The sequence below is a fragment of the Hibiscus syriacus genome, unplaced genomic scaffold (assembly GCF_006381635.1).
Source record: "Hibiscus syriacus cultivar Baekdansim isolate YM2019G1 unplaced genomic scaffold, ASM638163v2 tig00109980_pilon, whole genome shotgun sequence".
Lineage (NCBI taxonomy): Eukaryota > Viridiplantae > Streptophyta > Magnoliopsida > Malvales > Malvaceae > Hibiscus > Hibiscus syriacus.
The window spans coordinates 820575-834105 of NW_024062547.1; positions in this window are offsets into that span (position 1 = coordinate 820575).

Sequence of the window (13531 nt, forward strand, 5' to 3'; positions counted from 1 at the left end):
TGATCATAAGATAAATTTTAATAAATTTTTAAAGACAATTTTATAATAGTTTGATAAATTTTGTGACTATTGTATAATAACATAATAAAATTTAATAATAATTTTATAACGATTTGAGAAATTTAATGAATATTTTATAATTTTTTGAAAATAAAAAAAACTAATATTAATCTATATATCTATCACATAAAATTTTACTAACTTTGGTGAGTTTCCTAGCAAGAATTTTGTGCATATACAAGGACTTGAACTTAAGACCTTACTTAAATGATATCAAACTACTTACCGCTTGAACCAACCTACGTTAGTAATTTTAATTTTAATTTTTAACGTCAATTAAATTAATGTCGCTTGATTTAATAACATAAAATTCAATTAATCACTATATTAACAACATAAATGCTATATTAAATGTTGATTTGCATTGATATTGTAATCCCACAATCGTCACTCTTGGTGGGCAATCTGTAAAGTTTTATGTAAATTTCAATTGTATCTTAAGTATGCCCTACCCTGGATTGGGAGAGTCACCCCTTATCTAAACTTTATTTGTATAAAAAAATAAAACGCTAACATAAATGATATATTGAAGTGTTGAATTATCGTAATTAACTAATTACTCTAAATAAATTTCTCTAAAAAAGTACTAGTAATTATTCTAATATAAGGAAAATTCTAGAATGCACGTCGCAATCGAAACACACCACTAATGTGACACACCGACACACACCAATAACTAAATTGTCTTTATTACATAAATATAAAAAACTTAATGATCTATCCATAATTAATCCTTTATTATTATTTAATTTAAATTTTAATATTAATATAATTAAATTATATTTTTAAATTAAAAATTATAATTATTTCAGGAATTTATGTCTGTTTATGATTGGAACACTTAATTTATATAAATTTGCATATTCATCTCAACAACAATCATCAGAATCAACTGTCGACGATCCTATTCATCGTCAAAAAATCATATTATTCAACCTCAACTTTAAATTCTCGTTCACCTTGTCCCCACCGATTTTTAGTTGCTTTACAACCACCCCTCTTCCATCTTGTAAGCAACCTTTATAAACAACCCCAAATTTTCCTTCACCCAAAAGATTATGGTCTAAAAAATATTTGTAGCCTCGGTTAATTCTTCATATATAAAGAATGACTTCAAATTGCCTAAACCGTCGTGTTCTGTCATCATATATAAAGAATGACTTCAAATTGCCTAAACCATCGTGTTCTGCCATCATTGGTGGTGAATTCAATAAATCACTACCGAAACTAGTTCTAATGAAAAGAGTGAAGATTGTGTCTTTGTGTAGGATGAATCTATAAGCATGTAACATTGATCAAAACATGAGCTCCAATTACATATTATCGACACCGTTTTTAATCCGAGTGGGGAAAAACATTAGTAAGACTTAGGGGGTTTTCTTTGAAAAGATTTTGAAATGTGAGGAGTTGCTACCAATCATTTTAAGGTGCGATCGGAACACCATAAAAACTCTGGGATTTTAATAAAATATTTTATTTTTATAAAAATACCAAGTTTAAGGTCTAAGAAAACCAGAAAATAGGTTTGGGAGTCAGTTACGTATGGGAAAGGATTAACACTCCCACAACATCCAAAAATTAGTACCTAGTTAATTACCCTATATTTAAAATTAAAATTTGAGTTCGAACTTTATCTAATTTAAAAATCATTATGGATACAAAGTTGAAAAGGGTATTCGTTTATTAAAGCCAATAGCATTTGCCCCCTAGCATGAATGTGGGAGATCAACTATTATGACCAATAACCAAACATTGCCTCAATATTTTAGAAATCATGATACAATCTTGAAAAGGATGTTTACCTATTTTGGGAATCAACACTAGTCACCCCCTGAGCATACTCGCGGGTGATATACTATTGACTTCCTAATAAGTGAACATTGTCTTAGGTTTTAAAACATGATGCAATCAAACAATTTATTATTAACCCTAATTAATCTAAAAGTAGATTAAGGCTTTCTCTATCTTATAGTGTCAAATTATGAATAATTAAAGAGCCTAGAGGCATAAACCTGAAAATGTATGCTCTAATATTAATCCTACTTGATTTTAACCAGTTATTGAATTGAATAATCGATATGGTTCATTGAGCATTTAAGCGAGGGCCAACTCAGATTACTCCCTAAATTAAAGGGACTAAATTGAAATCTAATCTAAAGTGGATGCTCTAATATTAACTTAAATAAATTTTAATCAATATTGCAATCGAATAATTAAAGTGGAACCTCGAGCAAAAGCGAGGACCAAATTAAGAATTCTCCTAATTTAAGGACTAAATATGAAATTAAGTCTAAGATAGAGTCTCTATTATTAATCCTAATTAATTTTAATCAATTATTGATTCTAAATTTAAATTAGAAGGAGGACTAAATTAAGACTAAATCGAAAAGAAACTAAATTTAAAAAGTAAATTAAGGAAAAGTTTATCTAAACTAGAACCAAAATGCTAAAAATTCTAAATAGACTAACAAAAACCCAATTAAACTAAATTAAAAGGCAATTTATATAAATTAAAGGCAATTAATAGACACAAAATGACCAAATTAAAATAAAACATAATATAAAGTCCAAAAAATAATAAATAAAAGCTGAAAATTGAAGGATTAGAATATAAATAATGTTAATTTAAGACAAAAATTGAAATAACAATGAAAATTAAACAATAAAAATTTTAATCGAATCTAATAAAAGATATGAGTTAGTGGTTAATTTTTAATTGTTACTCATACCATAAATAACGTGAATCATACCCTAGGGCGGGTCATCGTGAGGTCGTATTATGATTTAATGTTCTCATTTTAATAAAGGGGACATAATGCAATAAAATAAAAAAATTGCCAATCAAAAATAATTATTGACTAAAATGAATAAATTAGAAGAATAATGGTGACTAAATTAAAACAAGCATCAATTAGAGCACAAGATCAAAGAAATAAAAAAAATAGGGGGACCGTGACCGAAGTGGAAAAACACGTTGAACCTAAGGGGGCCTGAAAGTAATTAGACTAAGAATTAGTATTAAAAAAATGAAAAATTATGAAATAAGGACAAAATATTCTAAATAAATAAGAAATTAATCATAAAATAAGTGACCAAATTGTAAACAAAGGAAATGACGAGGATTGCGTAAGGGATTAGACCCTTCGGGTCCAACACGCGCGTATGGAAGCCCAAAACAATGTCGTCTGCTAGGATTATATAAACTCGTTTTTCCTATTTTTTTCTTTTCTCTTCTTCACATTTTCCTTCTTTTTTTAGAGAGAGAATTATCCCTTCTCTCTAAACTTCTCCAAAAATCGGTGGCTAGGCCACTGCCTCCCGCCACGATGAACACCGTCTGTCGTCATACTTCGGAGGCCGGCGAAGCCCAAAATTTCCAGAGAGGCTTTTCTTGATGCCAGGAACCCGAACCTGGCCACGATTTTGTGAGGAATGACTCTCAAATCCATGAAAATGGTTGGCATTTCGACTTTCGAAGCTCGATCTTCTCCGTCAGCCATCGAATCGTGCAGGTTTTTCAATATTTCTGGGATACCTTACACCTTCTCACTATTCAGATTGGGAAACAACGGCTCCAATCTTCGGTAGAGAGATACGGTCGAGAGGTATATTCATTCTTCATTCTTCTTTTCATTTTTTTTGTTCTTGTTTAGTTAACTTGAATGAAAAAAATGATTGCTTTGTATTGCTGCTCTCGAAACTGTGAGGGTCGAGTTCCCTTTACAAATGTTTCTGTTTTGGGTTTATATCACACATATTACAAATTAAAAAAAAATCACATCTCTAATTTGGGCGCTTTTGGAGCAGATTGCAGGGAGTATAGATGGCAAGGAGAGGGTAACATAGCGACCGTGGCATTGAATTCCTGGATATTCAGGGATCACCCCTTTTTTCTTTTTTTTTCTTTTTTTTATTTTTATATTATTATTATTGGGATAAAAAAGGTGATTACAGCTGCCCCTTTTTACTCATTGTTGTGGAACAAGAATAAAGCAAAGATAATAAGCACCATTTTTTATCCGGCTTGTGTTGCTGCAATTCTGGTGCTAGGAGTTCTTCTCATAGGGCGAGCTTTCTCATTATGAACTCTCACTGGGGATGTTTCGATTCTTTTGGGTAAGACCTGATTATGAAATTCTCTCAGAAACGTTGTCGGGTCAGGTTGGGTTTTTTAAAAAAGAAATGATGATGCTAATCCAACTCATTATGCGATGGATGAGAAAAGGTCGGTGTTGTTCCAACTCTTCATGTGATGGAAACGATTAAGGTTGAACAATTTCTCTTATTATGAATTCTTATCCCTCATCGATGAGTTCTTCTCATTATGAACTCTCCCATTGTCATATATTCGGGTCGGGTCGGGTCGGGTGAAACCTTAATTTCGTCGGGTCGGGTCGGTCACGGGTGAAAAACCCTTTCTTCTCGGGTCGGGTCGAGTGGCCCAAAAACCCGACCCGACCCATTGCCATCCCTAAATAAGCACCATTTTTTATCCGGCTTGTGTTGCTGCAATTCTGGTGCTAGGAGTTCTTCTCAAGGGCGAGCTCTTCTCATTATGAACTCTTCACTGGGGATGTGAATTCACTTCCTTCTGCGATGGGTAAGACCTGATTATGAACTTATTCTCTCAGAAACGTTGACCCAACTCCTTTGCGATGGTTAACCCAAGGTGATACTGATCCAACTCCTTATGTGATGGACAAAAGAAATGATGATGCTAATCCAACTCATTATGCGATGGATGAGAAAAGGTCGGTGTTGTTCCAACTCTTCATGTGATGGAAACGATCTAAGGTTGAACAATTTCTTCTTATTATGAACTTCTTATCCCTCATCGGATGAGTTCTTCTCATTATGAACTCTCCCATTGGAAATGTTGATCCACCTTCTTCTATGATGGAATTGAGCTAAGGTTGAACAAGTTCTTCTCATTATGAACTTCTTCTCCCTCATCGGATAAGTTCTTCTTATTATGAAATCTCTCATTGGAAATGTTGATCAACCTCCTTTTGTGATGGATCGAGCTAAGGTTGAACAAGTTCTTCTCATTATGAACTTCTTCATTGGAAATGTTGATCCACCTCTTTTTGTGATAAATTGACCAAAGGTTGAACAAGTTCTTCTCATTATGAACTTCTTCTCCCTTATCGGATGAGTTCTTCTTATTATGAACTCTCTACTAGAAATGTTGATTCACTTCATTCTGTGATAGAATCGAACAAAGTGATGAATAAGTTCTTCTCATTATGAACCTCTTCTCCCTCATCGGATGAGTTATTCTCATTATGAACTCTCCAATGGAAAAGTTGATCCACCTCCTTCTGTGATGGAATCGAACCAAGGTTGAACAAGTTATTCTCATTATGAATTTATTCTCCTTCATCGGATGAGTTCTTCTCATTATAAACTCTCCATTGGAAATGTTGATTAGTTAATCATCTTTTTGAAAAGTTTTAAACCTGCAAAAGATTATTATATGTTAGTGATTTGTATTTAAAGTACCCGAAGGTAATGACTCGATGGTCCTCAAATTTTACTGAGATCCGTTTTTCCAATGGTGAAAATGTAGACTGATTCTTTGCTGAAATTATGTTCTTCCTCATGAAGTCGTGAAATGAAATCTTTGTTGACTCTTTGAATTCCTGTCAGATATTCAAAACTTGACGAAAAATGAATGTGTATGCTCTTATTTTGCAAATGCCTAAATATGCATGATGTCACTTTAGTGTTGTAAATTTTATTGTCTTGTGAATCTTTGTTGAGTTTTTATCTTTGTTGGGTCCATCATGGAAATGACACTGCTCATTCGCATTGAAGCAATCTAGCCATTTCTTGGTAAATGGTTTACTTCTTTACATGAAAAAGTCAAGTTGAAGAAAGACATTATTGAAAAGGCTTCTAGGTAAAATCTTAAGAATAACTCAAATAACATCCTAGAAAAACGGTCCTAAAAATGACTCAAACAATTTTCTAGAAAAATGATTCTAAGTAGGCCAAAATAGTTTCTCAAAATAGACTTCACATGCATCCTCATGAGAGGGAAATCAAAATTTATCACATTTGTACAAAAATAATGAATGTCTATGCAAATATATAAATTCATGCAATATGTATGAGTGTATATTCTTGATCGGTTGGGAATGGTTACAAGAGCAGTCTTTATTACAAGGGCGGTCTTCATTCTCTTCCTGGTTTGACTATCTTCCCTATCTGTGACACCTGGTGCATTCTTGCGAATCTTGACTAGCATCATAACTATTGGCACATGAAGTATTCATCACAGTAAATCATCAGAATAATGCAACTGTATATTACGATGCCCAAAGGACTTATCATCAAGAAACCTTTGAAAATCAGACTTAGCTTTTTCAAAAATTCATTTGAAAACATCATATTGTTTGGGTAACGTGCTCTCATATCAACGTAATGATTCTTCTCGATTGGGCTCCTCGATCCTTGAGGCTTAGCCATTTTAAACAAAATACTCTTCATTCGAGACTTGAATTATACTCTTTCTTCGCTCTCTTCTTTTCTTTGAACAATCTGTAAAAATATGCCTTGATGTATGAAATGTGCATATAATGGATATGTATCTAAATGTAATGCATGAAGTTCATATGCAGAAATATTGATCATCAATTCTTCTTTTGGATCAAAGTGGAGGCTCTAATATTAACTTAAATTAATTTTAATCAATATTGCAATTCGAATAATTAAAGTGGAACCTCCAACAAAAGCGAGGACAAAATTAAGAATTCTCCTAATTTAAGAATTAAATGTGAAATTAAGCCTAAGATGGAGTCTCAAATATTAATCCTAATTCATTTTAATCAATTATTGATTCGAATAATCAGATTGGAACCTCGAGCAAAAGCGATGACTAAATTAAGAATTCTCTTAATTTAGGGACGAATGGTGAAATTAGGCGTATGATGGAGGCTCTAATGTTAATCCTAATTAATTTTAATCAATTATTACTATAATTTAAGCTAAAGGTTTTTGGGACTAATTTAAAAAGAAACTAAATTTAAAGATTAAATTAAGGAAAAGTTAATCTAAACTAGGACCAAAATGCTAAAATTCTAAATTGAAGGGCTTAATCTAAAGACCTAAATGGACTAACAAGGACCCAATCAAACTAAATTAAAAGGGAAGTCATAGAAATTAAAGGCAATTGATAGACACAAAATGACCAAATTAAAATAAAACATAACATAAAGTCCAAACAACAATAAATAAAAGTTGGAACTTAAAGGATTAGAATACAAATAATGCTAATTTAAGACAAAAATTGAAATAACAATGAAAATTAAACAATAAAAATTTTAATCGAATCTAGTAAAAGATACGAGTTAGTGGTTAATTTTTAATTGTTACCCAGACCATAAATAACGGGAATCATACCCTAGGGAGGGTCATCGCGAGGTCGTATTATGATTTAGTGTTTGAATTTTAATAAAGGGACCATAATGCAATAAAATAAAAAAATAGTAGCTAATCAAAAATAATAAGTGACTAAAATGAATAAATCATAATAATAATGGTGACTAAATTAAAACAAGCACCAATCAGAGCACAAATCAAAGAAATAAAAAAATTGGGTCTAGTGGTCGAAGTGGAAAAACACGCTGAACCTAAGAGGACATGAAAACAATTAGACCAAGAATTAGTATTAGAAAAAAATGAAAAATTATGAAACAAGGACAAAATATTCTAAATAAATAATTAATTAATCATAAAATAAGTGACCAATATGTAAAAGAAGGAAATGGCGAGGATTGTGGAAGGGATTAGACCCTTCGGGTTCAACACACGTATATGGGAGCCCAAAATGACGTCGTCTTCTAGGATTATATAAACCCCTTTTTCCTTTTTTTCATTTTTCTTCTTCACTCTTTTCCTCCTTTTTTTATAGAGAGAAGTTCTCTCTGCTCTCTAAACTTCTTCAGAAATTGGCGGTTGCGTCACCGCCTCTTGTCGCGACGTACGCCGTCTGTCGCCGTACTCCGACGATCGTCGAAGCCCAAAATTTTTAAGGAGGCTTTCCTCGTCGCCAAGAACATGAAACTGACCATGGTTTTACGAGGAGTGGCTCCCAACTCCGTGAAAATGGTTGGCGACCATTCGACTTTCGAGGCTCCGATCTCTTCCGTACACCGTCGGATCGAGTTGGTTTTTTAATATGTTGCTTCTAGGGATACTTACACCTTCTCACCATTCGAATTGGGTAACGGGGACTCCAATCACCTGTGAGAGATGTAACACCCCAATTTAGGGGTGAAATTTTAGAAATTATAAAGTGGTGAATTTAATTGGAATTTTGGAAGGAAATTAAGGATTAAATTGTAAAATTACAAAGTTGGCAGACCATTTTAAAAAGTGCAGGAAGTTCAGTGACTAAACTCATGGTTTACCTATTTTTTATGGAATGAATTATAAACCCCATCCTGTATATTTTCTATAAAATTTTCCAATTTCCCTTCTTTTTCCCCTTTAACCCTCTTTTTAACTCCGATCTACTCACCGTTCGACCTCCGATCGACAAACCAAAACCACCATCGCGTTCGTCGTCGACCGATGAATAAAAACCCTCAAACCTTTCGTCATGAATCGTCATCATTCGTCGTTAATTTCAGTTGGAAGTATCGTCGGTTTTAACTCAATTTCCGTTGGTTTTTCGTTGATTCACGTCGATCCGACCATCCGTTTTAAACACCTCCCACACCATCGTGTTCCTTGCATTATTCCGAGTCTGTCGATGTTCACCGTTTCTGCGTCATCACCGACGAGTGGAGGGGTGAGAAAGTTAAATTTTTGATGTTTCGATCGAGCTCTCCACCGTTCAAAATTGTGAACCGAGCTTGGTAAGTGTCTCAAAATGCCTTAAAATAATTTTTAGAGATTTTTCAGGAATTTTTCCAACACCGTATCACTAATAAAGCGCCGCCACTGCGCGTAGGTGGTGTTAATTTTGTAATTAATTTATGTTAGGGTGATATTTGTGTAAAATTTGGGTGTTAGTTTTGTAAATATTTTTAAAAGGATGCTAAATTTGTAATTAATTTCTGTTAGGGTGATATTTGTGTAAAACTGTTGACCGTTGACCACTGTTGACCAGAACTTTGATCGGCGTTGACCGGGCGTTGAACGACCTTTGACTTTGACCGGGTATACATATTCTGACATTTTTCGACGTCTTGAATCCATTTTTGGGGTCTGTTTCATCAAATTAGAACCCGATAAGTTGGTTTTCACTGATTAATTGTAACACCCCAACTCATACCCGACTCGAATACGAGTCCGAGATGTCACATTGACTTTTAAAATGATATTCTTATAAAATATCAAAACATTTGAACTTGTTTTAAGAAAATAAAATAATATTCTATTAAAATTATACTTCATTATAAAATCTGAAAAAATATGTATCTATGAACAGTAGTATACTGTATGAACAGTACCGTGAATAGTATAATGAACAATGAAAATTTCGAATATAAATTGTGTATCGATGCACTGCTACAGTGTATCGATGCACTGCTACAATACTTTCGTAAAAATACATATAATCTCGTAAAAATCTAAGCTTTCATCCGTATAAAATTTATCAATTACATATATGCATTTAAAACATTACAAAACTCAATTGTATGACTTTTCAAAAGTGATTAGAACATATCGAATTTAATCCTTTATTTATATGCCAACCACTATCCTTATTACAAAATACATACTATACATTTCCTCTCTGATCTGATCTTTGGAAAGGAGGAACTAACCTGTCTTGCATAACTTTTATCAGTCTTCCTCTTCTTGGAACCTACGCGTGAAATAATCACACGCTAAGTCGTTAACTTAGTGAGGCATATAATGTTAGATTTGGCTTGAAATTAAGTTGGCAAATTGGAAATTTCATATTGGTTGATGGCCAAACTTTGAACATGGGAATTTCATATTTGGTAGTTAACTTGTACACATTGAAAAATTCTTTGGTAGGTGGTCAACTTATTTTTTATGTTTAATCCCTAAAATATTAGGTTATTTATAAGTTTAGTCCTTAAAACTCAACTATAAATAGTCATAAGTATTTCATTAGAAATAATCCAAAAAAAAGTTCTCTCTTCCTCTTGTATTCTTCATTCTCCCACTTTGGGAATTCTAAAGAATTTCATTTGTTGTAATATTGGCGATATAGTGAAGTTATCATCCGGTGTGGTGCCCGAGGAGTAGACGATACTCTCATCGAACCTCGTAAATTTGGTGTGATTTTCTCCTTTATTGTTTTTTATTCGGTTTTTCCATTATGTTTCAATATCCAATAGTTTGACAGATTTATCCGTTGTGCAACCTTTGGTGGTTTTGATCTTGACATTTTAGGTCAATTTGAAACTACGTTCGTGTGGGAAATAACCCGATTTTCCCAACAATTGGCATCAGAGCTTTTGTTGAGGTTATCCTGGTAGTTCCGTTGCTGAAAAGAAACAGTTCGTGCTATTGAATATTGTTCATTGGAATTAAAATGCCAAAATACGGATCAGTTGAGACATCAAGCTCTTCATCCGGACCGGTGAGGAGGATGATGTCAAATGCAAATTTCTCGGTGGAGTTATTCAATAGATCCGATCATTTTGGCATGTGGCAAGGCGAGGTGTTAGACGCTTTATTCCAACAAGGTCTAGACATCGCCATTGAGGAAGAAAAGCCCAAATATATGGAGGAGAAATAATGGGGAACAATCAATCGTTTGACATGCAGCACGATTTGATCTTGTCTTTCTAGGGAGCAGAAGTATGGCTACAAGAATGAGACTTATGCAAGTAAGATGTGGAAAGCATTGGAGGAAAAATTCCTAAAGAAAAGCTCTCAGAATCGTCTCCACATGAAGAAAAGATTGTTCAGATTTGATTATTAACCAGGCACCAGTATGAATGAATACATCACTGCATTCAATGAGCTAGTGGCAGACTTATTGGGCATGGATGAAACCTTCAAAGATGAAGATTTGGCCTTGATGTTGTTTTCATCTCTTCCAGATGAATTTGAGCACCTTGAGACAACGCTACTTCATGGTAAGGATAATGTTACCCTTAAAGATGTAACTGCTGCTTTGTATAGTTATTAGCTTAGGAAAAAACCAAGAATGAGAGCAAGTACGAAGCAGCGGAGGCCATCGTGGCAAGAGGTCGCTCGAAAATTCAAAAGCCAAAGTGGAGAGGGAGATCAAAGTCGAAGTCCAGACTGGGAAAAGATGAATGTTCCTTTTGTCATGAGAAAAGGTCATTGGAAGAAAAATTGTCCGAAGCTGAAGAAGAAAGAAAAAGCTGCTCCAGATGCATGTGTTACAGAGCATGATACAAATGACTCTGACATATCATTGGTTACTTTATCAACATTCCATTCAGATGAATGGATATTAGATTCGGGTTGCACCTATCATATGTCCCCTAATCGGGAATGGTTTTCTGATTTAGTAGAACTAAATGCAGGAGTTGTTTATATGGGCAATGACAATGCCTGTAAAACTGTTGGGATAGGTTCAATTCGATTGAAGAATCAAGATGGATCAACCAGAGTTCTGACAGATGTCCGATACGTGCCTAGTTTGAAGAAAAATCTCATCTCGTTGGGAGCCTTGGAATCCAAAGGCTCAGTAGTCACTACGAGAGATGGAGTTTTAAAAATGGCGCACTTGTGATGATGAAGGGCATCAGGAAAAATAATTTGTATTACTACCAAGGTAGTACAATTATAGATCAGTTGCAGCAGTTTCCGGAGGTGATGATTTGGACGCAACCCAGTTGTGGCATATGCGGTTGGGACATGCTGGAGAGAAATCCTTGCAAATTCTGGAAAAGAAAGGATTGTTGAAAGGTGAAAAGGCTTACAAATTAAACTTTTGCGAGCATTGTGTTATGGGAAAGCAGAAGAGAGTGAAGTTTGGCACCACTATACATAATACAAAAAGTATTATGGATTATATTCACTCAGATGTATGGGGTCCTTCAAAGACATCGTCTTTGGGAGGAAACCATTATTTTGTAACTTTTGTAGATGACTTTTCCAGAAAAGTTTGGGTGTATCCGATAAAGTCTAAAGATGAAGTGCTTCGAATTTTTATGAAATGGAAAAATATGATCGAGAACTAGACTGGTAGAAAGATCAAACGTCTTAGAACAAACAATGGAGGGGAGTATAAAAGTGACCCATTCTTTGACGTTTGCCATGAGTATGGTATTGTTCGACACTTCACTGTTAGAAATACACCACAACAGAATGGGGTGGCAGAGCGTATGAATCAAACACTATTGGAGAAAGTTTGATGTATGTTGTCTAATGCTGGGTTAGGCAAGGCATTTTGGCCTGAGGCTGTGACATATGATGGCCATCTCATCAATCGTCTGTCGTCATCAGCGATAGGAGGAAAAACACCATTGGAGGTATGGTCTGAAAACCCTGCTATTGATTATGATTCCTTACATGTATTTGGATCCACTGCTGATTATCATGTGAAGGAATCCAAGCTTGATCTGAGAACAAAGAAGGCTCTCTTTATGGGAATCACCCATGGAGTGAAGGGATTCCGCCTTTGGTGTTTAGACACCAAGAAGATAATTTGTAGCAGAGATGTTACCTTTGATGAATTTTCCCTAGTAAAGAAGGTAACAAATGAAGCTGTCCAGACAAGTAGTACTCCACAGCAGGTGGAGTATACTCCAAAATAGGTGGAGTTTCAACAGACGATGATCCCAGAAGTTGATGCAGCTAATTCTTCAACTCCAATAAAAGAATCGGAAGATGAAGAGGTTCAAATCCAAGAACCATTGGAGACACCAAAACCACTTGCAGTTACAAGGCCAAGAAGAGAAATTCGTAGACCTGCTCGATTTGTTGATATGGTGGCCTATGCTCTTCCAGTTGTTGATGATGATATCCCTATCACTTACTAAGAAATAATACAAAGCTTGGAAAATGATAAGTGGAAAAGTGCCAAGGATGAAGAAATGCAATCTCTCCAAAAGAATAACACTTGGAAACTGGCTCAATTATCGAAAGGTAAAAGAGCAATTGGATGCAAGTGGGTATTTGCAAAGAAAGATGGATCTCATAGCAAGAAAGATGTTCGCTACAAGGCACGGTTGGTAGCTAAAGGCTACGCTCAAAAGGAGGGAATCGACTACAATGAAGTATTTTCCCTTGTTGTGAAGCATTCCTCTATTAGAATATTGTTTGGCCTTGGTAGCACAGTTGAATTTGGAGCTAGCTCAACTTGATGTAAAGACAGCTTTCTTGTAAGGTGATTTAGAAGAGGCGATCTATATGACTCATCCAGAAGGATAGAAAGATGGTGGTTGTGAGAAATGGGTTTGTAAGCTGAACAAATTGCTATATGGATTGAAGCAATCTCCGAGGCAGTGGTACAAGCGATTTGATAGCTTTATGAGGAGGCAAAAGTACACTAGAAGCAAATATG